Below are 27,883 nucleotides of genomic sequence, written 5' to 3'. Positions count from 1 at the left end.
TAGAAGAACTAGCCTCTTCCCAACAAGGTGTGCGTAAAAGTCCACCATTTGTTGGCTCGTAGCAATATACAGCCCTGCCTGTGAGTCTATAGAGTCAATAAAGCTGCTGGAACATACCGCAAGGAGCTTGGGGCCAAAGCTGTGCGTAATATGCACTTCCTAAACGCTCCTCTTTGAAGTCGCTGCATTTGATGCATCTCTAAAACTGCCTTTGGGCCTGATTCACTGAAATCACTCCAAGCTTTTTTCCATTTCCTCCATCCTCTTTTTTAAGCTGTAAACACGTGGCCCAGATCCTCCTTGGGGGATGGAGAGAATGATTTGGCCTTTTCTGAACTTTTACTGTCCTCTTACCCTCACATTGAAGGTGCCTGTGACACACAGTTCAACTGCTAACTGAAGCTCTTGAACATTTCTGCTCCAGGCTGCAACCCTGAATGCTCCCAGCTGTGACCCTTCTCCCTGGCTCCTCCCTAACCTACTGATCCTGGCCCTACTGCTTCCCTACCCTCTCCACTTACCTTCTCTCCACCCAAGGCCCCACCCAAGGCTGTGATATCACCGCACTGACCTCCTCCTAACCCTGTCAAAACTTGTCCTCTACGCATCAAGAGCAGGAAAGGTGATGGAGAAAATGGAGGTGACGACAGGGCCCGTTTCTATATCCCAACATCTCAGCTGTCCAAGCACAGCACCTGTGGGTGGCATCAGCTGGCTCCCTGGATGCCTCTTGGGAGCAACAGGCATCATCAAGGATGCCCTGCTTACTGTCCTGAAATTCTCTCCAAACCCGTGTTTGAGCCCTTGACCCTCACATCCCTTCCCTTTTCTCTTCTTTGGCTGTGCCCATAGTAATTTTTTTTCCTGTCTCTTTTTCCCAGCACTGAAGTGCAAATGAAAAAAGAATAAAATTTATCGCTTACAGTGAGAGGGAAAGAGCAGTTGGTTCCGGTGAAGTGCAAATCTTTGTGCAAGATTAATGTGTACCCAGTGATTTACTAAACTGTTGCCACTTTATTGGCATATTAATTAAAACAAACAATGTGAAAATGATTGCTGAACAAGACATCCCTTCGTGTATCTGCCATTCCTGGGTAGTGACTGTAACCAAACCAGTCTTGAGAGGGAAGGGAAGAGGGAAGGGAAAAGGAAAAAGGAAAGTAAGTAGAAGACTCTCATAAAAAATTCCAAACTTCATTAGAGGAAAACTGAACACTTTGTCTCACCTCTTAATACCACTCATGCTTCCAGGAGCTAGGTCATGTATCAGGAGGCTTTTTTCAGGGCATTATTTGAGACCAGAAAAGATGTTTTAAAAAACGAATTCTTGTCCTCTTCTGATTAAGAGTGCCTTAGTGATCTGCCAGAGGAGATGCCATTGGAAATTCAGGGCTAAGCCACAAAGCACAGACTGAAAACATGCTGTTTCAATGCAGAGAAAGTACTGGAGTGCCAGACAAAAAGCATCAGACATGTGAGGGGAACTACCCTCTCCAAGAAAGAGTAACCAGATACATCAAATAGCTTTCAGCAGGGACTTACTTACCTCTCTGTTTCCTCCCCACGGGTCACTGGAACTTTTTTATGAACAAGCTTCTGTGTCAATAATGGGTTGTCTGCTAGGTCTCACCAACCATTCAAACATCTGGAAGTTGTTGTAGCCAGTTGAACCTTCATATTGAAGTTCCAACAAACCCTGCAGTACAAATTCCATTGTAAAGGTAACTTGCTATTTCCAGCATAAAAGAGCAGACCCTTTAGGCTGCATGACCTGAAGGGGGTCACATTTGACAAAGGCAGCAGTCCTTCAGTGGAGCAGGAGCACGCTTGAGTGGATGGCTCCAAATACATGATTTACCCACAAGAGTTTAGGACTCAACCTCAGTATAAAAAGCCTTACCCACAGGCCACCGGAGTCACTGAAGAGACTCTGACCCGAACCACAGTTGTCAGATTTTAGGCAAAAGAGAGTGCTACAGCACTAAAGATTGCTTATTCTTATTTCTGACATGTTCCCATCTTGATGCTTCCATTAACGCTATTTCCTCCCCTCCTTTCCCCAGTCCCTCCTGCCTTCTTTTAGCATAAAAATGACTCTGCTAGACAATGCATTCACAAGTTAACACAGCGCAACAGACTGTGACTACATTAAAACCAGGAAGGTTTTATATCTAAGCTCTAGGGAAAGCATAATGAGATAGAAGGATAGAGCTCACCACTGCTGTGAAGCTGAGCAGCTTCAGCTATAAAAAGAACCCTTTTACACAGATATATAAAATGAAATACCGTCTGGAAGCCTCTCTGCTTGGAGAGAAGCATTAAGCAGCACATAAGCATCAAGCTGATGAGAAAGCATCTGGATTGGACGTGTACAGAAGGTGTTTAAAAGCTACGTCTGCAGTGTACCTCCTCTCCTAAAACCAACCCTGCAGCGGGTACACGCAGGTACGACACAGCCACGGTGGTTTATCTTGGCAAGTAGGGTCCCAGGTCCGGCTTGCTCTGTGTGGCTAGGTGCTTCACGGATAGCTTTCCCCATCTGTAAGTCTGGAAGCTGTTTTAGGAAGTCACAGGATGAAATGTGATCATATAACTGTTACTGCACTCCTCAAAACAACTTAAATGAACTATGGAAGCTCTCTCTATAGGCTACAGCAGTGGTGACATTGCCCAAAACACCCATGTTCCTTACGAACCTGGGCCAGGAGTGAAAGTAGGGCTTGAAGTGCAAAGGCTCTGTAAGTGCAAAGGCCAGAAAGGATGTGTCACCCATCACCTCTGAACATCTGCCATTTCATTGCTACCCTGGGTCAAAGCCCAGCAACTTCTGGTAACAGCATTTTTCAGAAAGAATATCTGGAGTTTTGAGACATCAAGAGTTCAGACCCTCATTTCCTTGGCTACAACAATAATTAATTCTGTTACAAACAGGGGTCTTGTAGCCTGAGTTTTACATCCAACATTGGTTCTTGCTATGTTGCTGTTAGTTTAAATAGCCTCTTAACTACTTTGCCATTTCTTGTGAATGTTCTTCTGTGGTGCAATCAGGTCACCTCTCAATCATCTTTCTGACAAACTTAAGAGACTGAGCTCATTAAATCATTTATCAAAAGTGTCTTCCCCAGCCCTCAAATCTTTTAATGTTAATTCTCCTCCCTGATTAGTTTATCCACATCCTGACACCAAAATATACCAGTGTGGGTCTGTCCCACGCTCCCAGCTAAGGTGGTTTTTTAACAAACTGCTCCTCTCCCAATACACCTAAAAGGTTGATCAGACCCACCGCCCCCCAAAACACACACACACACAACTCCCAGTCTGAACTGCTCACTTATACCCACAAGATCATCTTCAGAGTCAGTGTTTTCAAAACACTATCATCTATTCTTCCAGAATTACCTGCACTCCTAGAGGCAGCAGATTGCATTTGTCTGTAATAAAAAGACCATTTGCACAGGCCTATCTGACAAGCAGTCAAAATTGCCCTCTCTAAATGTCTTGTCTTCATTATTATTTATAGGTGCTTCATCATTTTGACACCCACAAATTTTATCAGCTGTGATTGCATATTTACTTTTGGATCATTAATGACACTGTTGACTAGTGCTGGGCTCAGTGCCAATCTTGTAAAATTCCAGTAAAGCATCTCAAAAAGTCATTTCATTAGCTATAGGAATGCTGTTTCCCTCGTACTTAATCACTTGAAAGTATTTCTACAGATAATCTACTATTGCTCACTATTGTACAAAATATTGCTCAATACTAATTAAAAGCATTTGAAAGATGTTTTGTTGTATTTATGCACAAAGCTTTCCAGTTTCCCTGGATCAAGTGTCCGACAAGACCTACGTTCAATAAAGCCCTGCGTTATTATAGCATATAGTATAGATAAACATTATAATTGCATTGCTCTCCTCTGTGTCTTCACTAATCAAATCCCGTATCAGCTTTTCCATAATTTTGCCCAGGGCTGGAAATCCAATAAACTGGCATGTAGTTAACTGGATTATCCGATACTTAAACATCTAAAATTAGTTTCTTGCTGAGTTCTCAAAAATACTATGACAGATTCCATTGAAACCAGGAAAGATGAAATGCCTAAACATCTCCCATTGTTTGGGCTTAATCCACTTTCAAAAATGTGACATGGGGCTCCAACAGAGGGGCTCTGGCAGATTTATCTGCCGTGAAGCTGGTGAGGTTGAATAAAAGGTGCTTTCAGCTCCTCAGCCACCTAAGCGCCTTAGCACAAACCTAACTTTGTTTATCTACCTATATAATTATATATCCTGCTCATCACCATAGTGACCAAAATACTATACACTTAAGAATAGGATTATGACTTAAATAACCGCATTTGGAATGAATCTTTCATCTATAAATGTGTCTGCTTAGCTCTGCATTAATCCCCGCAGCCCCTCACTTCACACCGAAGTTGCAAGCTCAAGTAAGCACAAATGTGTGAACTCACAACCATGAAGGAGATTTCAAGAAATATCCGAAGCTTACTGCTTGAAGTTATGGATGAGTTAGCCTGCGTCTTCTACTGTGAAGAGTTTTGTCTCACAGCTTTAGGGAGCTTTGCTCACAACTAAGAATTACACGCTCTCTCTCATGAGAGCAGAAACACTTCTTGGAGAAGTAGAAGTATTTGTGACCTCCTTTCACTGCTTTTTTGTTTGGTTGGATTTTGGTGGGGGGTTGTTTTTTTTTTGTTTTTTTTTTTTTTGTTTTGGTTTTTTTTTGGGTTTTTTTAATAGAAAAAGTTTCAGATCTGTAGATAAGGTGGAGATCTAGAGACAGTCAAAACCAGAGTTATATCACTAAAACTGAATTCGGCGCTCCTTAAATCCAAGGTTTGTATTGTGCTCCTCTTATGGCCCTGAACTCTATTATTTCATGGTCAGTACTGCCAAGGCTGTCACAGATGTCATAGCCCCAGGTATGAATGGCTCAAAACCTAAGGACTGCATATCTTCACAAGAAATTTGCCCAAAAACCCAGATGAAAAAAGAAGAGTGACTAAAATCCAGGCACAGGCTAAGGAAAAACCAGGGGGAAAAAAAAATAAATCTGTGGAACATACTGCTTCTAAACTCCCTAATTCAAATTGATGCCAGTGGAGTTTGTAATGTGTCATATGGCTAATTTAAGAGGAAAAGTCAAAAATCAGTACATAACTTCTCAGTAACTCTAAAGGAAGGCAAACAGCACACACACCACTGCAGTCACAGCAAGGATGAGAATCTTCATCCAGGAAAGGTTCAGAGATCACATGCATTTTGGGTACTACACTCCTCTCTATCAAATGTTAGGAAGTGCACTGGCTTCTACATAAACAGGCAAAACTGAAAGTCACCCTCTCAGCTATCCTCCAGCTTAGACACAGATGTCCCACCCACAGACACCATGAAGAGGAGACAGATCCTTAGCTGAGCCAAGACAACATTGTACCAGGAGTTCTCAGTCAGGGTATTTCACAGCAGAGACAAAGTATTTGGAACTCAGTTGCTGATATCTGTAAAATGCGGATAAAGAGACTTACACACTGTGTAACAAATCTCAGAGGGTTAGGCAAGCTTTGTGCCATACCCTGAAGACACCATGCTCTACACTCTAAAGCTTATTGCGTATAGCCTTTGATCCTGGTTTTAGTACCGTTTCAGCTCGCAGTTATATAAATAAACGTCAGGCTTCATGACTGCCTAATTATACAGAGGAGGAAGAAGACACAAAAGCCTTTAGTGAAAGGAAAAGACACTTTAAATAAGTTTTATTAGCTTGAGTGCAGTGAAATGTTAAGCTGAAAGAAAAGACATTCAAAAGTTGTAATGTGGCCCTAGCAACGCCTGTAAGGAATAAGAGTTGCGCTTGGTGCACAAGGCGAACCACAAGAAAGCTGAAACACATTCTGAAGTGGAAGTAGCTAGAAAACATGCAGGCACAACATGCTTTCCTCAGAGAAAGGGCTTCAGAAGAATGATGGATCCACAAGGGGATATAGTGAGGTGCTTAAAGACAAGCCATTAAGTTATTTCTTTCTATCAGTCCCTGTGGGTAAGGACACAGTGGACCTTAGCCTGGATTTTGACCTCTGGGCAAACTGCTGGTTCTACAACCGAGCTCAGCCCAGTGACCTTCTCTCAAAGCTGGTCTTGGAAAATCAGCAAGTCCACCAAGTGGACAATCAACAAGTCCACCAAGTCTTGGAAAAGAGCAGTTCAGAAATTCAGAGTTCAGCAGTTCAGAATTTCTGCAGTTCAGAAATTCAGATTAAGAGCTAGTTTAAAAGCTTGGTTTGCAGATTCTGAACCACTGTAGCTATGAACTATGGTTCTGAACACTGTAGCTATAGCCAAAATGAGACATCCAGCAGAATCATCCATCTACAGTACTTTGGTCAGGATAGATAGATCCTCCAGGTCCTTATTCTTGAGCTTGTAAGGAGAGTTCCGCAATATCTATATTGTGACACCATTTCTTCCAGTACATGTTTTTCCTCAACAACATCTACAAATAGTCATTGTTACAACAGGCTACTACGCTAAAAAAAAGCACTACAAAGGGCCATAACGGTGTGGAATAATGGGGAAATAAGAGAATTATAGGGAATAAAGAATTAAAAAGAGGGCTATTAAAAGATGCAGGCATATTGCAAGAACAAGTCCAGATGAAATACCCACAGAAGAGAGCGGGATAAGATGAAGGCAGGCAGTCAGAGCGGCTTATGAGGGGAGACCAACTGAAGCCATGCCACAAGACTGGCTGTTGACCTGTGTCAGCATTAAAAACCACTTTCTAGCTCAAACAAAAAAGGGCATCGGTTAGGTTTTGATCTTTTAATTCCCATCAGCAGGGCACTTTTCATGTCAACATTTCTTCCCGTAATGGGAAAACCCTTCTGCTTAACAAGGGACATGCATCAACGCCATGGACAGAGCCACCTTCCCACCCCGCGCCAGACCCAGCTGGAACTAGAGCTCGTTTCACCCCGCACGTTTCAATACCAACCCTCACACCCTCCTCCCAACGCCATTTCCACCCCTCCCAGAGTCTGTCGGCTTCCTCCTGCCAGCGGTAATTTTCAGATCCATCACCACCACCAACCACAGGCAAAACCCTCCCAGCAGCTGACGATTCATTTCACTCCCTTCTGACAGATGGTTAATATCAGTGTAGCCACCAATTCAAAAATAGCACATAGGCCACTGATGACGACATGATAAGGCTGGCACAGGAGACAGTTCATGGCTGTCCTTTGAAGCTGATGGCCACTGTCCACTCCCACAAGCCTTGCTCCTCCAGACAGATACCCCAGTTCAAAATACTGCCCAGGCAGTTGGAGTGCTGTCACCGACAGTGCCGTTGCGTCATGCGTATTTAGGATAGTTGAGCGCCTCTTCCCCCAGCCGCTCCCCCTGTCGCAATGGCAGCGTCTATTTTGTGTTTATTTCCTGGCTCAAGACTTCCCATTTGTTACGTTTGGCTCTATTCCACGCACAGCTGAAGAGCCAAATAGCCAAGGGCAGAGGGCTGCTATTTCACCTTTGATAGATGGGATCTAAAGTTACTCTTGGCAGCTGACTTGAAGCTTTTATAAAGAAAAAACTGGGGCTCAGTCACAAAAGGGACATGCTCTGCAGATTCTGATAACAGGTTTAGTTAGGATTACCTGAGCTTGGCTTTAAATCAGCACGGGGAACATATTGTTTTCAGGATTATTTTGCTGAAGTGCATTTAGAAATGTCACGGTGGGTTTAAATAGATTATGGTAAGAGCAGCTACAGGCTTCATAAACAAACAAACAAAAAACCCCAAACAAGAACAAAAACAAACCCTCATTTGATCTCTTAAATATCTGCTAAATTTTGCACTGTCAGGAAATACAGAACCACAGAAAACACAGTCTGATGGGAGAAGAGGGTCTGATGAAGTCGGAGATTTTATACCTTTTGGACCTTTCTTAATTACAAGAGCTCTAGTCCCTAAAATTGTACAGTCTTTTCCGACCTTTACTATAAATCTTAGAAATACAGCAAGTGTTTATGGTACGCATATAATATTTATAAAGAGCAACATGAGGTTTTGTAGAAGCGCACATGGTATGGGGAATGGGTTATAATGTCATTTAGCTTTTGTAAGCTGACTTTTAATCAGGAGAGCTCAAAGACAACTCTCAAGCCAACAGCATCATCTTTTGATTTACACAGATAAGAAAGTGCAGCACAGTTGCTTTGTGCAGGATCTCCCCACCTTGCTCTCGGGAGAGCCGTGAACAGAGTGGATGATCGTAGGGTTGCATCTACTGCTTTAACCATCAACCAATGCTGCCTCTCATACACATACTGGCTACAAAAACTGTATCCCAGCCCACGTCAAACCTGATTCAGGTCTTAGCTGATGGAAGTGAATGCAGCTCCCGAAAACCCAGCGGAGCTATATCTAGGTTTGTCAGCTGAAGATCGGGTCCACTGTATTTCATATTAATGAATCCCTGTAATATACTATGTCTATTCTAAGTGTTTCTTAATCTTTTATTATTTCTACGTCAATTGCAGAATTGACGTCTACGGCAATTTCTACGTATTGCAGAATTTGCTTTATATAATTCAGACATCTGAGAACACCATAACATTCCATTCTAATTTCTCTTTCTGATGGATAAGCATATACAACTATTCCTAATCAGTTAGCCTTACTTTCAGGGACAATCTCTGAATAAGTAAACTGTGACAAAAATGAGCTCTGCAATACTAAGTGCCATAGATGGCTCTGGCATGATCTAGATGTAATGACAGATGAATCCAGCTGCAGCCAAATCCATGGGAGCCTGTTTTCATGTTAGCAGTCAGCGGGAACGAAAATCCAATTGGAATCTGGGGGTGCTTGAGACCAGTCTTTAAGCACAAAGGGGTGAAAACTCCAGAATCCTAAAGTAATTTTGAAGAGAAGGTATGCCTTCAGACAGGTATCTTTGATGATCTTTCCTCTCACAAGCTCTAGGTCTAAAATTGATGTGTGGAGGTAGCAGCCCCTGAAACAAGTGTTAGGAACTTGTGTCAGTATGTAGTGGAGGTGTAGGGGGGAAATAACTGCAACTTTAGTCCTCTCAGTACCTCCTTAGGTCTGAACTTCAGCTGTGATGATATAAATGTTGGAAATAGGCCAGAGACCCCAGCAGGTCCTTCCGTGTTAGAAAATCCTCGTGTGACCCCAAGAACCTGAACCATACAGATAGCCTTTCTGGGAACCTGCTTCCCCAGAGGTTAACACTGTCTGTAACTCAGGGCTTTTGTTTTATGTGTTATCTTTTCCAACAGTATCCTAGTAGATTGACCCAATGAGCTAATCTAACACCTCCTCCATGGCTACTCAGACAGAAGCACACTCCTGTGCTTACAGGCTTATAAATTGTAACTTCCTCTGCCATATGGAAGGTAATGCAATATTGAATTACACTGTTTTGAAATAGTGGAGCTTCTCCTCATTGCTTTGATTTCAGGAAGAAAACGAACACATTAATTTCATTCCCCATTTCCAGGTCTAGATGAGGACCACTAACTTCTCTGAGCAATGGAGCCAGCGAGCCTACAGCCACATACGCCACCCACGGATAAGGCCCCTGAAGTACAGAGCAGTCCTCCTAGATGGCAGGAAGGCACAAAATTCCACCATAGTCAATGCAAGTGTACCATGATCTGCTGGCCTTTAGCATCCTGATTTCAGGTTGGTGCCAACCACTCAACAGGCTCCGTGCTTAGTCAATGCATTGTGTAGCAAACAGCTGGAGGAAGCCTGTGCTTGTTAACTCACTCCTGCAGGAGCTCAGCAGCTATTCTTTCCATCTGGAAAAATCTGAATTGTTTCCAAACATTTTTGCCTCCCGAAATACCAGAACTGATATGAAGAGCTTACTTGGCCTGGCAAACTTGGCTTTCTCAAATCTAGCTATTTCCCTTCTGCAGGTCTTCCGTCTCTCACGCTCACACACCCTTTTGTAGCAGGACAAGAAAGCCTAACTCAGAGAGCAGATGCACACCAGGCACAGTGGGCTGTACAAACAAGTATGAGCTGTAGTTAAAAAACGATGAGTGGTTCAGGTGTGCAGAGTACAAATGAACACAGCGACACAGTCAAACAAGTAGTAATAATATTAATAACTAACTAACTAAATGACTCCTCCAAATGTTTGACAAGTGACCTTGCCTGCACCTTGAAGCAATTTCCCTCTATCACCTAGTCCCCTTTGGCTTCTCATGCAGACATTATATACAGGTTTTCCGGATATTTCGTACTTTTCACCCGCTGTCTGTGACGGAGAGAAGACTTCACTGAGAGGTTCAAATTAACAATTTATTTGGACTTCACTCGCAGGTCCAACACGCCACTATTGCAAGTTCTTATGGATACAATGGAAGAGTGCACTATTGCAATTTAAGGGGAAAAGAACAAAACAATTCACAGAATACGCTATTATCACCTAACAAGTGATCCCGAAAAGGAACAACACAAACCACCAGCGCACTAGATATGAATACCTTAAACGAGTGCACAAATCACGATCTTAAAGCATGCTAGACATCATACGTACGTTATTAAATCACTTACCCTCTCTCTCTCAGGTAAGGCCACTCAGTCCCGGGAAGTTTCCTTGCACAGTGTCCTGGACAAGGCTGGGCAGAATCTCCTACAGACCAGCTGTATCTTTGGAAGATTCCCTCAGTTTTCTCCCCAAAACTTTGGACTTAAATATCCTTTTTCAGGACTGTGCTTGAATGGATTACACCGTCTGGGATGGTTATCTCTGGTGGTTTGATGGCCCCTCAGATAGCAATGTTTATTTTGTGATGTCTGGTCTCAGGCTCACTGCATATTGGTGGGACCTGACTCAGGGCATTTTGTTTGTTAAAGGCACCATTTGGGTTTCAGTTCTGGTTTCAGTTCTTATTGTAATGCAGTGTTGAGACCACCCCCGGGCTGAGCCATTTCCACAGCTCCCCCCAAGTTATCTCTGCATCGATAGGGATCAATAATTGAGATGGAGCTGAGTTGAATGACAACTCCCTGCATCTCACCTTTTGTGTTCTGAAACCCGTTTGGCCAGGTGCTCCCATTCACTGTCACAGGACAGCAGCAGGATTTTGCTTTTGGCTTCACAGGTGTGTTAGATAAACACTGTACATCCAGAAAGATGACAAAGTGATTAAGGAGAAACTGGACCCAGCACGGCATCAATCATTCCTTTTGAGATGTAGATGGAGATTAATTTCACCTCACTTCAACTGCCTTTGAACTTGCACTATTGGTCAAGGTTTTACAGGTATGCTGACAGCAAAATGATGTTGGGGATACTTTCTGCTTTGACAAGGCTGTGGGATGTCATTATTCCTCTCCATGTGGCACTTGTGAGGACACATCTGCAATACTGTGTCTGGTTTGGGGCGTCCTGACAAGTGAGACGTTGAAAAACTTGAGTGAGGCCAGTGGAGGGTGACAAAGGTGGTTTGGGGTCTACAAGCCAGGAAACATGATGCATGAGGAGGACCTGAAAGAGCTTGTTCAGCCTGAAGAAGGCTAAGGGGAATCTAACTGACTTCTTTTGACTATCAAGTAGAAGGCAATAGAGACGAGGAGCCAGACTGATGAGGAATGCACAGAAGGACAAGAAACAGCAAGGGAAATTCCCAGATGAAGAATGAAAACTGCTTTTGCCGTGACAGGGGTGAAGCATGGTAACAGGGGCTCTGAGAGGCTGTGCAATCTCACAGAATCACAGAATGGTTGAGGTTAGCAGGGATTTCTCAAGATCTTCTTTCTAGTCCAACCCCCCTTGCTTAAGCAGAGTCTGCAAGAGCAGGTTGCCCAGGACCATGTCCAGACGGGTTTTGAATATTTCCAAGGATAGAGACTCCACAACCTCTTGTGGCAACCTGTTTCATTTTTCAACCTTATTGTTGAACAATCTTCATCGAACTGCTTCAATGTTCAGCCTCACCATAAAAAACAGTTTTCGGATGTTCAGATGGAATTTCATTTGTTTCCATTTGTGCCCATTGCTTCTTCCTCTGTCAGTGGCCACCACTGAGAAGAGCATGGCTCTGCTTTCTATGCACCTTCCCATCAGTTATTTATAAACACTGATAAAAACACCCCTGCGCCTTCTCCAGATGGAAGACTCCCAGGTCTCTCCACCTTTTCTCATATGTCAGATGCTACAATGCCTTTATCAACCTGTGGCCCTTCACTGGGCTTGGTCCAGTACATCCATATCTTCCTTGTACTGGTGAGCCCAGAACTGGACACAGAACACCACGTGTGGCTTCATCCATGCTAAGTAGAGAAGAAAGATCACCTCCCTCAACCTGTCAACAATGTTTTTGCTAATGCAGCCCAGGAAACTGTTGGTCTTCTTTGCTGCAAAGTCACATTGCTGGCTCTTGCTGAACTCATTGTCCACCAGGACCTCCAAGTCCTTCTCTCCAAAGCTGCTTTTCAGCTGGTCATTCCCAGCACATACTGATGCACCAGGTTGGTCCTCCCCAGGTGCAAGACTCTGCATTTGCCTTTGTTGAGCTTCATAAGGATCCACTGTTGGAGATTTTCAGAACTTCACTAAACCCTGAGCAGCCTGGTCTGAGATAGAAACTAGCACCGCTCTGGGCAAGATTTGGGAACTCCAGAGGTCACTTCCAACCTACATAGTTTTGTGATTTTACAGATAATCATCACAGATGTGTCAAGGCTCCAGTTTTATAAGCATGAAAGTACATGAGATTAGACAAACCCCAGCTAAAAGAAAAGAAGTGCCATTTTTATTGATATGAAAAACACAGAATGCAGAGAGAGGGGATTCCTCTACACTCATTCTTGGCAGCAGTAGATCAAGAATTAGCACAGTTGACCAAATTAAACTCCAGCAACTTCCCCATCACCATCCATACTCGTAACTTTCCTACCTACTTTTTGTATTAGTTTAAGTTCATGAACTCCAACTTTACATATGCTTTCAGCTGTAACTGCACAGTATTATTTTTTAAAACCAGAAATGGATGAGAAACATGTGCAAAGTAAAAAAATAATGCACAATAGACATCCAAGGTCCTGTATCTGACATAAATGTCGCATTGTGAGGAATCACCTGGAGGTGTACATGGGCTTCAATTTGTGCACATAATTAAGGTAAGGTTGAGTGAACATCTGGATATTGACTCAAGATGATGCAAAAATACTGACAACCATAGCTGTGACATATAAATACTCAAATACTTATAAGAAGTAGGTTTGTTCCTTCCTACCAGGGAAGAAGCATAAGCCAGGGAGATGACAGATCTCCAAAGTATAAGCAAGCTGAGCTGTTCTAGGCAGATGTCTATCAGTTCTACTCCATCCAAAAGAGAAGGAAAAAAAAAAAAAAAAAAAAAAGGCTTTTTGGAGACATTGCTAAATATCACCAGCCAGCCATCAGCACTGTACAATGGGATCGCTGTGAAAGACTGTGACAAGTCTTAACCATGAGGAAGCTTAACTTCTCGTTTCTAGTCAAAAGCTGCTAATTTTGTACCTGCAGCTGGCTGCTCTTGGAAGAATGTCCCAGGTAGCCCACACCTATCCAGTCATTTGCTTCAGTACCTGTGCACTTCCGTAGGAACACTGATAAAATCAATCTGTCTCAGCTTTTCAATTATTGACTGTTTCCCTGCTTTTATTTTTTGCTGGTAGGGAGTTAATTTTCTTCTTTCTGAGTAATTAGAAATAAGGACAAGAAATTATACTGACCCTCATGTGAACATTAGAACAATGAACACGTTCATTCCCAGAGAAGAAGCAATTTTTTTAATATACGTTTTAGTACCTACTTCGGAGACCACAGGAATGAAATTCAGAGAAGCACAGTATCAATTATTCTTGCTACTAAGTCAAAACTATTTGCATCTATTGAAGATATAAAGCCATTGCACTGATTCTTATCCCAGTTTTTAAGCATTTAGCAGGTATTTCCTTGCCACGACGATGTTATCTGGAATTTGCATTACTTCTGTGGCTGCCCAGTACTGCTTTTGGTAAAAGGACTGTTTCAACAGCACCCAGAGCACAGAGGTAACATTACTCCTTCAAAAAGTGCTTCAACAAGTGCTGTTGGAGCTACTTTGAAATTTCTATGCAATAAACAGCACATTTTCCCTGACAGCTACAGATTCCCCATTTCCACGCTCATTCAATAAAAACCAGACGGTTTTTCACCCAGGCAAGACTGGTCCCTCAAGTTACACGGCCTGACAAAACCTTTTTTGAAGTGAAAAATTTGGTCACAACAGAAAACAATTCACAAAAAGATATGAAAAAGGAGCCACCTCTGCCACTGCCACTGTTGGAAGGTTCCTTCCAAAGCGCCCTGCAAAACTAAACACTTCCAGGGAAGGCTGTGATGATTCCTCATCATATCAATTATTTCTCTTAATTATGTCAGCATTGGGGGTCTCACTGAGATGGGGCTTTGTTACGCTAGCTGCTGCAGCATTGCTTGAAGAACAGTCTGGTGCCAAAAGCCTGCAAACTAAGTGGAAAAGAGTGAAGGAGTGCGAAAAAGGAACAGTTATTCTCGCTTTATACTGGAAGACTTGAGGGGTAAAATGATTAAAGGGCTTCGGCAAAGGGTCGCCAAAAAAATCTGAGCTGAGAGCAGAGTCCAGATGTCTTTGGTCTCTTTGGAGCACAGCTGCAGGCTAATTGTCCTCAATACCAACCTGGTAAAGCTTTTTAGAGTATTTTTGCTCAAGTCAGACAGAAAATTCCCTCTCTTATCTCCCAACTACAGCCTGAAGCCTTTGTACAATACGTCAACGTGTCCAACAACAGCGCTTCAGCCACAACATACAGACCGCTCACCATCACAGTCACAGCGACGTTATTACACCAGCCCTATTTACACACCAGCTGCAGCCTCATCTAAAAGCCTTCTGCAGAAAGGAATGGCCACCCACCCACCGGCTGACTGTCTAAGTGTTCAGAAGAACTGGAATAGCAAAGGAAGGGTTTATAACTGATTCAGTGCTAATCCTGCCGGTAAATGCGAACTGCAATGGAATTAGTACCGGTAATTTTGTCTCCTCTTTATAGTCATTGTTCTCAGGGCAGCCTGAAATCCGATCTTCCAAATTTGATCATAAGTTGGCCACTAATTCATCCTTGTAAGAATGACTGATTTTTTCCCCCCTGCTTTTTTTTTTTCTTTTAATACAAACTCGGATTTATCACATTTCACAGCTGCAAAATTCTACTGAAATTTGAGTTATAACAACCTATTTCCACAGAACCATACTAAAAATCTGATTCTGTTCTCCCTTATCAGAACACTTTAAGCAAATATATTCAGGGCCTCTACAGGAGAATATCTAATTTGTCCCTTGATGCAAATCCAGTCATTCATTTTCTACATTTACATTTTCTAAATCTACTCAAAAGTGACACACTAGCCCTACAGCAGAATGAAGGTCCACGTGGTATAAAGAGAACTGCGCTTGACCAACCATTAACATCTGACGTGACCAGATCCCAACATAAACATAATTAAAGTGTCCTTTTGTTTTGAACTAATACCACAAGTAGTTCATACACGTTGTAACCCTCTCTACTCACATTATATCAAGATACAAAATAGGCAGGAAACGTGTATTTCACAAACAGAAATGTCACACTTAGGGATGGAATAATTTATTGCTGTCAGCTAAACAGAGTCACTTCTCTCCCCAGCGTCATTAAGTCTCCTCTGCCGATGCTGCCAGAACTGAATCCTGCAGATGTGCTTTGCTCTGCGTGAGAGTCATGCCCTTGGTAACAGACAGGCATGCTCTGGGCTTTTAACAATTCGTGGGTTTTTTTAAGAATTATACCCTAGTTTTGATCTGCAAATCCGTCCCTTACAGAATTACATTAGGAATAACCCACAAAAGTCCATGGGGCCAAACCACTGACCAGGTGACAAGACAATGGAAGAGCAGAAGCAGTTCGTGTTATTTGTACTGCAAAACCGTTACAAGCCTGTCCCTGGCCTGGACGAGGCACAGCACACAACAGAAAGCATTTCCCCAAAAGTTTACATTTCAAGCAGGGGAGACGACGAAAGGATGAATGATAAAATGGAAACTCAGAGAGAGAACAGGCCAGACTGACCCAATATGACATCAGACACTGAACTAGGAACGTCATCTCTCCTTCTGAGCCATGTAGAGATGCTGGCACCTCCTGAGGGCTACTGCATCCTTCTGTTGACCACACAGACACAATGTAGGTCTCCAACTTAGGTGGCTGTATCAACTACCAGAAAATCAGGCCAAATAACTTCCCCGTATGCATAAGTGGAAGTCACAAGCAGGATGACATGGAACCTCCGTCCAGTGGACCAAAAACTGCCAAACTCAAAGGGTTGTGATCAGTGGCATGAAGTCCACTCGGAGGACAGTCGCTAGTGCTGTATCACAGGGGGTTGATACTGGGCCCAACGTTGTTTAACCCATTCATTAGTAACTTGCATGTTGAGGCAGAGTGCATCTTCAGCAGATTTATAGACAATTCAGAACTGGGAGGAGGGACTGACACACAAGATAGTTGTTTGTGCTGTCATTCAGAGGGCCCTCCATAGGCTGGAGAAATGGGCAAAGAGGAATCCCATGAACTTCAGTCAAGCCAAACACAAAGTTCTGCACCTGGGGAGGAACAAGTCCACATACCAGGATGGGATGAGATGGGGACTGACCAGCTAGAAAGCAGCTTTGCAGAAAATGTCCTGGAGGTCTTGAGGGACACCAACCTAAACATGCGCTCTTGCAATGTGCTCTTGCAGGAAAGAAGGCAGCCAGCATCATGGTCTGTATTAGCAGGATCATCATCAGCAGCAGGTTGAAGGAATGAACCTTCTCCCTTACTCAGTATTGGTGAGGCACATCTGGGATGCTGTGTTCAGCTCTCCTCAGTGTGGAATAAATACTAAATTGGCTAAAAAATACAAAAGTACAGCATTGTTCACACATTAAGGAAAAGTATAAAATCAAGAGGCTTCTGAGGTAGAAAATAGCCGCAGCTGGCATGAAGGACACAACATCTGTGGTTCCCTGATAAGCTACATGAGGTACGGGACGGGATGCAATTATTCCGTGGCTTTACCTTATGATGTATAGCGGATACAGGAATGGGATGATACCATGAAACAGATAAGCTGCCAATTAGCTGCCCGCTAGATGCTCAGAGCCAACATTTTGTCAAATTTTGATGAAATGCTGTCCTTTGTGCGAACTTTGCTCATTATAATGTCATTATAATACCAAAACACACCTCCATCCCGAAGGCTACCCGCCTCCAAGGTGCGACCACTCCTTCTTGAGTCTGCGCCCTGAATTTCTCGTAAACTATACCTTTAATTGTGAAGCGAGAGAAATTTACACCAATCATGATAAAAGTATGTATGACTAAAGTCACTCAAACTCCACCTTGAAGATAACAAATAGTATAAAAATAGCCCAAGAGAGGGGGGATACCCAGGGAAGACACCATCATAAAGAATTACATCACTGACTTCTGGGATCAGTCAACGGGCTGAGCCTCTCTTCCCCCCCATAGGGACGCCTTTGGGTAAGACTTAGATTATACCGAGTGCTTCCTCGGGAAACTTAGAAATTTCTCTAGAGACCCTCTTTTTCTACATTTAAAGCCAGGCTGTATCATTTATAACTTTGTCGCGTGTTTTGTATATGTAACAATACTTTCATTTGCACGTGCTTTGCAGACAGTGTATTTATCACCGGCAATCCTAAGAACCTATATATCTGTTGTTTAAATAAACTGCACTTTTTTAAGTAGCTAGTCGTTTCGCTTTCTCACTGAACGCGACCAAAGACTCGAGAGTGGCCGTGCTAGTTCATGAGCACGACTAGACTGAAGGTGCAGTCCACTATTAGTGTATCCAAATCGCAATAGTTTAATACATATTAAACGCGATTGGACTGATAGTGCTGAATTGGGCATCACTCAGAATTTAAACCTAGCCGCACCTAGCCTCCCACCTCGGTGAGGAGTGTTAGAACGCAAGGGGGTTTATCTTCTGCTAAAACCGCTTTGCCCCTTTTCACGCAACACTCAGCGTCTCCTGGTGTCTACCCAGCTCCAACAGCTTTCTACTGACAGCTGCCTCGGGTATTTTTTCAGTCACTTATACCTATAGCCAATTAGATTTTCACCAACACTTTTGTTCACGGGGCTAATGAGACTATCACTTGGGACATTTCAAGAAACCTAACCCAGAAAACATCTCCCTTATGTAAAAAGGCCTTTCTCCCTCTCAGAAAAGGGCATACACTGTTGTGCATAAATGGTATTGACAGAAAAACTTTACAGCCAAAGAAAACCGCTACAACTGTGATCAAGCCTGATGTTTCAAAACATTAAAAATGCAATTTCAATAATTCATAAGTTCCAAGGCACAAGGTTTTATGTTTATGACAAAATTGGTGGTAGTTATGCCTTACAAAAGAAATAATTGATAGGATGAAATGGTTTTACTCCAAGTCGTTGCTTTCAGTGGAGTGCTTGAAAATGAGATGAAATCCATAGAGACAAAAAGTAAAATCATTAGACGGCAATGAAAGTGTACCTAAGTGGTTATTTACTACTAAAAACTTCAATACTAATGACAGAACGAAAAAAAAATTAAATTCACAACAGCATCCCCCTCCTAAGGCTCCCTTTCCCAATGCGTGGGGTAACATGCTGCTTTTTTGCACGTGTTGGTAGACTGGGATGCACAATAGGCTTCTACAGGGAGAAGACCACTGAACAGGGATGCCGTGCCCACAAGGGCAGATACGGACTTCAAAACGACTCTCCAAGGACACTGGCAGATAACCACCTACAACAGATATCACCCATCCTCTCCAAGGGTGCACCTCAATCTTGGCACCATGTTCGGTGTGTCACGGCCCTCCCAAGCATACCCTCGTGGTAGGCTGTCATGGTTTCAACTGGGATAGAATTAACTTTCTTGCTAGCAGCTGGTGTGGGGCTACGTTTCGGATTTGGGATGAGAGCGGTGTTGCTAGTGCACTCATGGTTTTGGTTGTTGCTAAGGTCTCAAGGCCTTTTCTGCTTCTCACACCACCCCATCACTGAGTAGGCTTGGGGGGTGCAAAAACAGCTGGGAGGAGACACATCTGGGACAACTGACCCCAACTGACCACGGGGATACTCCATGCTATATGACGTCATCCTCAGCATGTAACACTGGGGAAGAAGGAGGAAGGGTGATGTTCAGAGTTTGTCTTCCCAAGTAACCATCATGCATGATGGAGCCCTGCTTTCCTGGAGATGGCTGAATACCTGCCTGCCCATGGCAAGCAGTAAATTAATTTATTGTTTTGCTTTGCTTGTGTGCACGGCTTTTGCTCTACCTATTAAACTGTCTTTACCTCAGCCCACAAGTTTTTTCTCACTTTCACTCTTCTGATTCTCTCCGCCATCCCAACTGGGTGAGTGAGCGATCGGCTGCGTGGTCCTCGTTACTGACTGGGGTTAAACCACAGCATAGGCACATCTTAAAGAAGAGCACAACCTAGGGAAATAATTGCTGCAGCCGTAACACCATCCAGGCCCCACACCTGCCCCATAACCACACAAATGACAAGTGCAGTATGAAGACTACTTTGAACACAAGGCACACAGAGGCCAGCTGAAGTGACCAGTTCCTCTCCCCCGTCTGCCCTGCATGTGGATGCACTCACACTCCAGTCAGTGTGAAAAACAACAAACTTGCTTGCCCTTGCACTGTCACTGGGAGTGAACAGTTAGTTATATTTCTGAAGCCTCCCATGGCTTGCAGAGCCTCCCAGAGACTGCACGGTGCAGCGCACTGATGGGTTTGGGGGAAATGGAGGCACACATCACCCAAGTGACAAAAACACCCTCAGCCTGGCTGGGAGAAGAGCAGTGTGGAAGGGGGCAGACGATGCTTATGCTAGGGTGGGAGGGCAAGTGGAGAGAGAAAGAGACCGAAGGACTGTATTTTGGTAGCCTCTGGTCCTTGCAGCTTCTACGGCGGCTGAGGAGCATCTTTCCACATCCTGCCCGAGCTCCAGGGAAAGCAACAGCAGCATCCGGTCTGCTCTGCTCCGACGAGCTGCATGTTAGCAGAAACTTAAATTTTATAGATTTTTCTTTCTGCACCTGCCTTTTCCTCTTTGTTCCCACTGAAAGGTTATAGGAAGGGCAAGGGAGCATAATCCGCAGCACGATTTCCTCATGCAGGTCTGAGAACTGTTCCACCAGTGAAACCCAGTCTTACAGTTTCTAGTCCACTGTGCCATGTCACAGTTTGAGAGAGTGATAAAGAAGTGCGGGTCTCAAGGAGAGAGACTTTGTATTTAAGTGAGTGCATCTGAGGCTGGTTTATTCTTGCTTTTATTTATTCTCTTCAATTCACTTGCGTCCACCTCCTCCAGCTCCCATTGCGATCGCTGTGCTCAGCTGTCAGGTCCATGGGGCAGGCAGTCCCGAGTCTGGGCAGTTTTCACACCAAATAACAACACATCGAGAATGAGAACACAGTTCCTGAGGCAGAGACTGTTTTCTGTGTCAGGCCCTCCTGGAGCTTCTCACCAGGGCAGAGATTGGAAATTCTCTGTCTTGCTAGTCCCAATTATTATAGAAAAGTGGCGGACAGAGGAAGGCTAATTCTGATAACTGAGTCAGGAGAACAGAAAAATTAGCTGCTCTGAGTGATTTATCGTGTCAGACCACCAGTGTAATCCTTTCCAAATTCAATTACAGCTAATTAAAAATAATTCTCTCGTCTGAGCTGATCACTTACAGTTCCAAGTTACAGTTAAATCCTGCTGTAACACTGACCATAAAAACTAACACTAAGGAAAGCTGCAAGGTTTGCTACTGATGTAACGCTAGGGTTATATCACAATATACTTAGTTTGTAGCCCTCTGGCACACTGGTTGGTTTTGAGTAAAGCAAGACTGGATTGCAGCCCTGACTATCCTAATCTCTCTCTTTTTGTTTTACCTGTCCCCCCAGTTGATATCGGATTGCCTGGGAGAAGCAGTGCTTGAGAAACTGCTGTTGCACTTCACTTCTGGCTCCTGTCCACTCATTTTTTGGTCTGGCACCAACAGACATACGAATGTATTATTATTAGCACACACTTAGTCCGAGGTCAAGTTCTGGTGACCAGCTCCAGCATTTGATCTGGATAAAAATGCTCCGTACAGTCATCAGTTTTCCTTTGGGATGCACATGAAGCTGCTTGTTAGAACAATAATAGTAAAAAAGAGGTAGTAACTTGGAGCCATCAGCTCAATTGTGGAAGGGGTTTTAAAAGCCAAGCATCTCTCTTCCTCACAGAGATTGCAGTAGGATTAGGTCTCATCCAATCGCCAGGAGTTAGACGTTCATATTCTTCTATCAATCACTGTAAAACAAGGGCTTGGGAAGGAGCTACAGGACATAAAGCACCTTCCTCTGCTTACTGCCCCATGGCAACAAGTGCTTAACTCCTGGGACTCTCTATTAGCAAATCTTTTATCGTGTTATCTGGATAATAAACCAACTGCTAACACGGCTTTTACTGACAAGATCAACTACGGGATTTGCAGCAGCATAACAAAGTTGCGGTTTGCTTTCAAACTGCCAAGGTCAACACACAAGCCAGAACAACAGTCACAGAAAATATATCGCACACAGGAGAGACATGGTTCAGGAGGAAAAACAATTTTCTGGTGTTTTCACCCTCAATGAAAGCAAGACTTGCCAATGACTGACCCTACTAAAATAGTTGAAAATGGACGTTTCATCACACACGCTTCTGAACAGAGGCTGGTGATCATTTTCAGAGTGTATCACACCCTCTGTGTTCATCAGGGCACAGAAATGCATGTCAAAAATATGATTTACCTAGGAGGATTCATTGCTCTCTCATACATCACCTGCTGAAGAGACCAGAATATGATACTTCGAAGAAAAACAGAATGCCAAACTAGGCCTCCAGTCCAAGAAAATAACACTTCACAGGGGAAGAAATTTCCCCTGGCTCTTGCAGAGAACAGTTAAGCCATGTTGCCTATGATGTAATTATCCACATTTTTATTACCTTTTCCGTCTTAATTACTTTTACAGTATGCTTGGCAAACAGTCATTCAACAGCTTACAATCACAGTCTTTGACTACATTATTTCATTCATTAGATTATAAAAGCAGCCAAAGAAAGCTGCAACACAGATGCTGGTTTCTGTCCAGCTACGCTCCTCTAAGCTCACCCAGCTGACTGCACGGGCAGGCCTATTTACTTATTTTAAATTAATTGCCCTTCAATTAGGCTGCACTGCATCTTTCTGGCACGTTTCTACGACAGCTGAGAAACTGCAAGTATTAGTCCCTGGGTAGATGCTGCTCTCAGTTTTTGCTTTGTCATTTTTTGGGTTTTTTTTTTTTTGCGTTTTGAGCATGGGAAGGAAAGTTACTGCGCAATCTCAACATGCCGTGTCTTCAGAACAAAATTCATCCCAAAAGAGAAAGAGAAGTAGTCTGCAAGTACAGGGTCATAGGAAGCCTCATTCAACACAATTTTTACATGTTCTGTTCAGGTTTTCTGCTCCAAGCAAGGCTCAGCTCTGACCAAAGCTCTTTTGCTCTCAGGGCACTCGTAGCGTTCCTCTCTCACGTAGGCTTTCTGGGAGCCAGTAATGGAACTGATCTCCCGCACCGGCACTGGCGATAGCAACTGGCATGGGCTAGGTCTTTGCCATGGCCTTTCACAGAAGTTATGGAACAAGAACACAGAACGCTAAGGGTTTCAGATCTCTTTCCTGCATCATGTTCCAAATCATGTAAACCTATTAAGGGTATATTAAAGATTAACATATAGGAAACTGAAAAAAAAAAAAAATTAACAAAAAATTACCTTTCCCAAATTACATACAAAGTATTGTTGTATAAAATGTAGAATAGAGTAGAGTGCAGCAGAGTAGAGTAGAGCAGAACAGTCCTATTTCAGTTGGAAGGGAGCTACAACGATCATGTAGTCCAACTGCCTGACCAGTTCAGGGCTGACCAAGTCAAAGCATGTTATTAAGGGCATTGTCCAAATGCCTTTTAAACACTGACAGGCTTGGGGCATCGACCACCTCTCTAGGAAGCCTGTTCCAGGGTTTGACCACCCTCTCGGTAAAGACATGCGTCCTAATGTCCAGTCTAAACCACCCCTGGCGTAGCTTTGAATGACAAAGTATTACTTTATCACTAAAAGAAACAAAATTATCTCAAAACACTTGACAGTCTCTGGCACGTATGGTCGGATGAGCTCTGCTCCTGCAATCATACTCATTTATCCGTCCTCCAATTACTGTCAGTTTATTGTGGAGATGAAAAAAGCAATGAAAAGAAATTCAGTCAATGCCACTGCAATACAAAAAGCATCACAAAATGAGCTTGAGCCAGAAATATCATACTTCTGGAGTACAATGAAGGAGAAGGTACCTGCCTGCATCTTGCCTACAAAGTATAGACAATCGTCTTAACGAGGGCCCTGGCAGTGGTGAGGTAAGATAATCCAGAGAAGGACATAGGATCAGAATTTTGCAACATATTTAAGATCCCATGGCTAAACCTTTCACCAGGTTGCTGATATTACAAAATATTTTCATGTCTCGGAGAGCAACCTCAGCTAACACCTGATACGCGTGACCTAGGAAACACAAATAAATAAAAATGCCCACACTTTCTGCCATAGCTTTATACACCTCTCTACTGTCCTCATCCCAGAAATCATTAACTGTATAGTATTACCTTTCCTTCTATTTGCATCATTCAACTAGGTAAAAGAAGGAAAGAGCAGAATAAAGCCTGCCAGTTACACTGAGGCAATGCAGTTAGGGACGGATGAGACTGGGAAGTCCCAAGCCTGTTCCCTCGCATGTCTATGACATAACTATGATGTATATAGATGATGTAACTGCCTGCATTCCACAAGCACCCAAGCCAACCTATCTGTGAGTAGTTCGGAAGGTGAGAAGCCAATGGAACTATACATAAGAAGTTATTATCTGTCGGCATCTTATAAAGGAGGTGAGAAATCCAGAACAATGGTCAATGAACAGACTGGCATCTCCCAAAGTACACCCAGCTCCAGTAATGCTGGAGGCAGAACAGGTGGGGTATCTGCTGCCATAAATATGTCATTAGTTTATATTCGATTAATTTCTGTTGCTGGATGTAGTAACTTTTGTTGTTTAAAACAATCACTAGTAGCAGGATGGTGTTCTTTCAGACGATCAGCAGGTCCTTATCAGCAACCCAAAGTCAGATGAAGCAGCACTCTCTAAGGACACACTGGGGAGAAAGCTGTTGAATTCAGACTTAAATAAATGTTCTTTTGTAGTAATCACCTCATTAAAAAGTCTTTCTTTTCTGATGGATGGAGCTTCACTACAAGCCCAATGGCATGTGTCCGATGTTGCCATTTAGACTTACGACACTCCTTGATGAGCATATCTAATTTTGGATAGAGGGGTCATTTCATTTTATATTGCACCTCAGAAATAGCTGCTTTTTCCACTCTCTACCCATCTCCAAAGCATCATGGAAAGCTTCCTCCTTTCCTCACAGAAGATATTTTCATAGAAGAAAAGGCCCTGTAAAATCAACCCCCCAAATTATTCCATTCTTTGTTCCAAACTGTATTTAAGTATGGTATAAATTCACTTTCCAGTAAACATACACGCCACTATCGTTGCTCTACTCATTGGGCTGTAAAATACAAGAATTTAGACTCAGATTGATTTCTGAGATGCATTGTCAGAACAGAGATTCACTTGTAAATAGGCAAATTGAACAAATGTTTCTTAATAGCTAGCTGAAAAAAACATCTGCAGTTACTGGTCTATTCACATGCTACAAGTGATTGATTATGGATGTATGATAATGGTAGTTCATCTTCAAGAGTTTCCACAGAGACACAAACCAGCTTTAATTAAAAGATGATATGAAAAATCACTTGTTGAGATATGAGTTTGTTAATAAAACAGTGATAAATTACATGGTGGATTTAATTGGAGAGAAAGTGCTTATCACACTTAATTCCGTTCTATTTATTTTCACACAGAATGTCTACACTGAACGCATTTTAAGTATAGCTCTGTTAAAATGGTTTAAAGAAAGAGAAGCCTCAGTCCATAGTTCAATAGAGGCATTCAGACAATAAAGCGTGATTTAAAGGACTTAAAGTAGCAATGAGGAAGAACATCTAAAATACAGTAAAATATTTTGGAGGATTATAATGTTAGCAATAGCACAGAATTTATACAAAGCAAATCTTCTATTTAAACATTTGCACTTTAAGAAGTTTGAATACACACAAAGGTGTCATTTTGAGGTTTTTTTTTATTGTTTTTTTCCCATGTTGCTATTTTTATATAGCTAAATGTACGCACACCATGGAGCAAGCCCAGGCTCTCAGAGAGGCTCCTGCCAAATGGTGGGTTCACTTCAGGGGCATTTGACCCAACGGTGTGGCACTACTGGGGCTGTTAGACAATTCCCGTTGTAGCGAACGTCTTTTCACCACTCAAAATATTGACGGTAACAGACTATGTGGCAGTCAACCAGAATTTTCTTAAATGTAAATTGGAGGGCACACGATGCAAGGTTGAGAACGCAGAGGTTGCTGGGGCAGCACTGGAGGACAGGAGGAGCTCAGGCCTGTCTCTACTGATCATGGAAATCCTAGAATGAACCAAACCCAAGCTTTACTCCAGAAGGAGCTAATTTTTGATCCCTATAAAGGGCCTGGGAATTAACTAACATGGTAAGTCACAGACCCTAGAAAGAAGGGAGCCAAGGTAGTTGACAGTTTAGACATGTCCTAGATTAGTACAGCGGAGACTGTAGTGATCCGTTTTCCAAGAAAATAAATTAGCCCATCAGGGACCGAGTGGCTTGCTGTCACTGGAAGGATCCATGTTTTCTGAAAGATGTAGAATACCTACTTTCTGCAAGTCAGTCCCCTCAGGATAACTGGGCATCTAGGATCTGTCATTTTGTCATCCACGTTTTTCATATTAAAAGCAATTTTTTTTTCAGTTCATTCTGTTCTGAGACTGATACCCCAAAAATATTCATGAGAAAGTATGCAGTTGAATTAATGTGGGTAAATAAACCTTCACATGTTTGGGAGGGATTGTTTTTGTGCTTGATTTCTATTGCCATAGCAATTTGTAGTGGGATGGTTGGTACTTAAAAAGCACTGGTTCAGGAGGGGAACGGCATCAGTAAGCAGTATTAAAAGAGCAGCAATGTCAGCATCTTCATGTCTAGGCATATCAGCACCCTGCATCCGAGCAATAGCAAGAAGATATATGAGTTAGTAAATCGGAACGGTTAAATTAAAGCTGTTAACTTCTGCTTGCCTCCTGGCCTTTCCCCACAAAGAGAGGGCTCTGCCAATGTCCCTCAACTGTCCTCATGTTCCAGAGACAGGACTGAACAAAGCTCAGTTTCTCTTGTTTCCACAGTCTTTTGAAAACTGCAGGAGTTGTTAGACCAGACAGAAAAAGACCTGTATTAGAGAGCCACAGTAGGAATTAGAAAACAAACAAACAAACAAAAAAACTCAACCGAAAAACTAAGCACGATTCTCTTTTACAGGAGGCTGTCCCTTTGAATTCACTGGTAAACAGTAAAAACATGGTACGAACAGACACTGCAGACTTCTGCATGTCTGAGAGTTTCGTCACTGTAAGCACTACTAATGACTACTTCAACATAAAGACAGTCTCTTCTCCGAGTAAGACAGGAGACCAGCTGGTGCTCTTACTTCTGCAACAAGCTCACTTTCTTCCTTTAACCTTCAGTGGAATATCTTGTTTCTTTAATTGTTTAATTGTGTGGTCTGACCAAAGTTTGCTAAGTAAACTAAAATGAAACTCAAGAAGTAATTTAATTGAATTTCACTCCTCTTAAGGTGGACAGTAAATTCCAGCTTCTCAGTTGAATCTGGCTATTGAGTCCAGCTATTCTTCTAGACTTCCATTATTGGTAAATGGAGAGATGGGACCTCCTCAGGGTGACTTATTCCACCTATTTGAGGTACTTCTCTGAAACAGATGGCACGAATCACTCTCTACATGCCACCTTCCTCATGCATTGGCAAGCCAAGCAGAAACACCCAGAAGTTCAGCACATAGTTCAAAGTCAGATGATCCCTGTTTTGAGCATCCAGCTCCCATCCAGCTCCTTCAGTTATCTGATGTATTGTGATGCCCTCAATCCACTGGATTCACCTTGCAGAGAAACTGCAGCATTTGCTTTCAGGGTAGAAGCTCTTAGTATAAAAGCTCTCTTATTTTGGAGGCAGCTTGGTTTTGGTGCAGATTTAGTGGATGTGCAGAAAAGCCCATTATTAGCTCTCCCAGCATCTCCATTCTGCAAACAACATGAAAAAGTGCCTCTGAAGTGATTAAATGCAATAAAACTATAACAACAGTGGCTCAAAGCTAAAATCGCCTGGCTCCAGAATCCATTTCGATGTGTGTGATAGCATTACTAAAGACTGTAAGAAATTTAGCTGGGTGCTATTCTGACTCGGTGTCATTGCTGGGTATCATTATTCTGGCTTGGTATCCTTGGTTTCCCAGGAAGGGACAGACAGGGCAAAGACTTGGTGTTTGATTTACAACTCCCATTATGACATTGTACAGTTGGGAGGAGAGCCAGAAAAATGCTTGAGCAGAACGAGACAATAGCAAGACACAAATTTCCTACAATTTTGTATTTTATTATTTTTTTCCAACATAGGTGCTTTTTCTAGACTACTCTAGAACTTTAACAGCCCAAAGGGGC

Source organism: Chroicocephalus ridibundus, chromosome 2, assembly GCF_963924245.1.
Source record: "Chroicocephalus ridibundus chromosome 2, bChrRid1.1, whole genome shotgun sequence".
NCBI classification, from domain to species: domain Eukaryota; kingdom Metazoa; phylum Chordata; class Aves; order Charadriiformes; family Laridae; genus Chroicocephalus; species Chroicocephalus ridibundus.
Note: the sequence above shows the minus strand (reverse complement) of the source record.